Source organism: Penaeus vannamei, chromosome 8, assembly GCF_042767895.1.
Source record: "Penaeus vannamei isolate JL-2024 chromosome 8, ASM4276789v1, whole genome shotgun sequence".
Classification (NCBI taxonomy): domain Eukaryota; kingdom Metazoa; phylum Arthropoda; class Malacostraca; order Decapoda; family Penaeidae; genus Penaeus; species Penaeus vannamei.
In genome coordinates, this window is record NC_091556.1 from 10,486,284 (window position 1) to 10,491,456 (window position 5,173).

Here is a 5,173-nt window from a genome sequence, read left to right on the forward strand (position 1 = left end):
AATTTTGTGAACACATGAATGGCTCCACAAGCACAAAGTCATCATGGAGTAAGTGGTAGGCCTACCTGACCTCACCTCTTTGCATTATCAGGTTTTTTTTATGCTAATACTATCAATACCATTATCATTATTATTGGCATATTATCACATCATTAATATACCAAAACTACAAACATTCTTAGAGCTTTCTAAAATTCAAGGTGAAGAGAAAAAAGGCATGACAGGTAGGTAATAGTAAATAAACTCTTGGGGACTGAGGTCTTGGAGAGCCATGTATGTACAAACACAATAAAATCAAAGCAGTAGACATGGCATGTATGCAAAATGCCATCTCGGATTGTCAAGTTAAATTTAGTCTCTCTTCATGAAATCTTAAAATCTAATTTAAAACTTGTTCACTACCATAACATAATAATGGTTACATTCTATATATATTCTTGTATTCATATAAGGTTTTCATAACCTGTTGCACCCAAAATACTGATAGCCACATTACTGTCCCAAGTGCTGGCTTCAGGATTGTCTTGATACTTTGCATTGGACTCACTATATCCTTTAAGTTGCATTAAACATGACAAAAAAGTCAGATGCCATACTGCTTCATACACTTACAGCCTCCCAATATCAAATGACTTAAGATATTACAGAATATTAATTTTTAAACCTGCTTAGAGATGAATTTTCCCGTAAAAGCTCCCAGATCCTACCTATCTGAGAATATCCTTTATCAAAACAGAGCACACAATCTTTCACTTCTAATCTAGAAGCAATTAAATCAATAATCAGGACTGAGGTGGAGGATAAAAGTCGCCACATATAGAGTAATCCTTTGATGAAAAGTATGGACTACATATGAGGACATGCAGATCCTAAGGTGTTCTCAAGACCTATTGCTTGAAAACGTGTTTATCAATTGTTTTGTTACTTTAATCTCTCCCTCTGTAACATATGAATTGATATGTTCACATTAAAGCCTGACAATCTCAAGATTGTTGTGCATTAATGTGAGTATATCGATTGATGCTTGTGTTTCCCATGAAGTTCAAATTAACAAATCCTCTAATAAATGCATTTTCAGGCAATTGGTTTGAGAACATGTTTGGATATGCATGCTCTTACACTTCAACTGACATCAACTGCTTTGAGGAATGGTACAACAGGGTTAAGTGAGCCCAGATATTTTAACTTGCTCTTAAATATACACTGAACTATTAATACCTTGGAATAATTCTTTATTCTATTCAATTTTCAGCTATTGTAACAGTAATTTGTAGCTACTGTCTTAAATACATTTTTGATATGCAGCAACTTTCAGACCCATCCAAACAATAGAAGTATGAGCATCAAGGAGCCAGGGGTAACGAACAAAGTGAAAAAAAGCCATTAATGAATCTGAACATTGTAAACCTTCAGATGGTTGTACAAGCATATAGCACAAAGATAATCAGCGTACATTTTTTTTCTTATGAAGGATTGTTGGCCTTTGCCAAAGTGCCAAAGGTACAAAGGCAAAAGCAAACACAAAATTTGTGTTCCCAACTGCAATACCTTGTGATACATACTTTCCCAATTACAGGATATATATAAAATATGATATGTATCAACTATGACAGAAAAGGACAAATTCATCAATATTACAAAAAAAATATCTGAAAATAATTTAAAATTTTAATCACATTCACTTGACCTATTGGGTGCTGGGTACAAGCAATCTCCACTGATGTTTTTTTTTTTTTTCTATAAATCTGATTTCCACAATGATGATTTCCCAAATCCTTAGGCAACAAGAAGTCAATTAACAAGACAACCTGACCTCTGTATTTATCCCTTTTCAATTTTCCTGACAAAAGTCTCAATATGAAATACCATGATTATCATTGGTAACATTATCATCATTACTAGCAATAACAGTATTTATTATTATAAAAACAATAATTGTTTCTCCAAAAATTCAAAGAATGTGTTAACCCACTGGCTGCGGATGGCATCATATGATGCACCGTGCAATTGATAGCTGATCCCCTTCGAGCAGCGGGCGGCCGCGCGGCATGGGAGCTGAGTGGGCCAGGGAATATCAGCCGCCAAGCTGGCATTCCCCTTGTGGCCTTACAGGGCCCAGGCCCACCAACCCCGGGCCCACGTGTGCAATGGGCTGTTTACCGCCAAATGAGTTCTTCGCCTATTGCGCGTGCTAAAACCACGCCCACCACTCTTTTTGAGCGCATTTACATATGTTTGCATGTTTGCAAGGGTTTTTGCAAATTTTTGCATACTTATTTTTTCTGATTTAACCCATTCGTCCCGGGTGTCACATATATGAGACACAGGGAAAAAATAAACAGTTTTGGGCTGCCCGCCAGTGCGATGCTGTCTCGGAGCCGTGCTACGCGGCAAAAGCGGCGGGCGGCCGGGCGGGCAGACAGACTCCGGGGAAGCTCCGCCCGCCGATTTTGTAGCTTCCCGGATTTTTTAAATTTTGGCTACAAAATGTACCCCGGCGCGGGTGGGTTAAGTAAACAAAATATTTGCGCGAAAGAGGGAAGGCAGCACCACTACGCGCACGCACACTCAAGTGCGGTCCCATACGCCACCCGAGTTGAAAATAAATAAAATTAGGGAATTACGCGCCATATTGCATAATACCACAACCAATGGGTTAAAAAGTGACCTTGTAACTCCTTGGCAACAAAGCAATTCTGGAGCCATTCATGCATACACATGACAAATTAAATAAAACCTTGTGAACAAGGCATGTGTTCATGTACACATGATATCAGTGGATTAATAATCCTTTTTTCTTTTTTTCTCTCTAAAAAGACTTGGTGAACTAAGAGTACACTAGCGGCCAGGGTGTTCTAAATATCTTCCTGAGATTCAATGCAGTGCAGAATTGACTTCTTTGTGACAAAGAACTTCTGAGGCCATCTATGTGTACATAAAATTAATAAACTAAAGTTATAGTCGACAGGGTAAGCCCTCCCATCATTACAGCATTAACATTCCAAACATTACAATTATCATAATCACTTATTAACATCATTATTATGATATTATCATCCAGTGAGATATGACATGATTTCTTTAATCAAGTAGCATCATAAAATTGTTAATCAAGTTTTCATAACATTAACTGTCAAAATTCATTACATTTTAATATCAAAAACCTTTTTCATTTTACAAAAACTGCACAAGCAGTTAGAATTCGTCAGACATTACCCACAAGCCATTATTGCTCTCATTAACATATTGATGAACTCACATTAAAGCTCAAGATTAACCTTTTGCGACTCATGTGTTGTCACTAGCAAGATATTTCTTCCTTATATGTATCTACAATAATGTTTCTGTATTTTCAATACTACAATAGTCTGAAAACTGTTTTAGCACTCATAACATGATGAATATCTTAGCCTGTAATGGGTATAAAGTCAAAAGATCTCCCTGTTTATTCTGAATGAAACTATTCAATTTTGGTAAGAGGAGGTTTAAAGATCTCTTATCTTCAGAACAATATATCTATAACCTTATCTATTCATGCTAAACACTAAGTGAACAGTATAGTAAAACTGAGCAAATTAACCCAATGCTCCTAGGAAAATGTAGTGTTCACTTTAATATTGTTTTGTTAAATTCCTGCACATAGATGGCTCTCCCAGTGCTTAGTCACAAAAGAGTCAGTAGACCTTGCGACCTCACAAAATTTCACCTTTCCTCGAGTTTGTGGGAAAAAGCTAATTTTACTAATGCTATCAATATTGATACTGTTATTTTCATGTTAACATCATAATCATTATAGTGTTATTGACATTACTAACAGCAATATCAAATACAAGAAAATATTATCGAACATCAAGGATAAGGGTAAAGAGGTGAGATGTAGTTTTTGGCACTGGCTCATTGGTGACTTAGTACTTGTGGAGCCATCAATGTGTAAAAACAATTGCTAAATTAAACACACAGTGGGCATGGCATGTATGCACATGCCACTCCCAGCGGCATGTGGTTGAGTATATCTGACAAAACCAGTAAAACAAAGAATATATGATTTTCTAAAAATCAGAAAAAGAAACTAATAATAATAATAAAAAATATAAAGAAATAAATAATCCCTGGTCTATCCTTAAAATAAATACAGATAAAAATAAACATCAACCTTCCATTCTTACAGTATACACAATAATACTGTGAAGTCCATTTCACCTTTGCCTGTTCTGGCAAGTATTCTTGGGGATAAATAGAAGCTTAGGAATTATCTTATTATCTTTTGCCTAATACAACATTAAAGGAAATAAGCATCCATGCAAATATGACAATGACAATATTTTTTCTAACTAAACAATAAAAGGAAAATTTAAATTAACTAAAACCTGAGTTCATCTAGAATTTACTGGTAAACCTTAAAAAAGAACATTTACCTGCACACCTGATATGGTTTTTTTAAATTACTAAAACTTTTGTATAAACTAGTTGTGTTTAGCTTACTCTGCAGGTCTACAAATTAAAATCAATAATGACAGGAGATAAAATCATCTCAAACCCAGGCTATTTTCACCAAAACAATCATTACTTATGGCTTTTTTAAATAACCTATTCAAGACATGTTTTCAATTCTCAGAATTTCATAACTATCAATAAGGCGCATATAGTAATAATGTTGTAATACATGGAGCCGCAAATCAAAAGTCAGTTTTTTCTTTCTTTCTTTCTTTTACTAGATGCTGCCGTAAATGTTGATTTTCAAGCTTTTTAAACTAAGGAATAAGAGCAAAAAGGGCAATTATTACATATGCCACTTGAACTATTTTCAGTAAATATTCCAATTAGGACCCCATGACAATAGATAAAAATAAAGGTCATGGCCATAAAGAACACATTGAAACAACACCATTTGACAAAAAAAAAAAAGAAAAAAAAAAAAAAAAAAAGAGAGCTGAAGGCTACAATTGTTTCTCCAAATTTGTATACATGCTAGTAAATTTAAATGCCTTGGCCTCCATGTTCCTACAGAGACCAATAAACCTCTAACAAGTGTATTCTGGCAAGAAAAGAGCTTGTCATCCTCTGGCATTTTTTTATCAATGTAAAACTACACAAAGGTCTTATCTTCCTGAATACATCTGGGAGAGATTTTTAAGCCTTTGCCAAATCAGGAGTGCAGAGCCTACAGAATCAT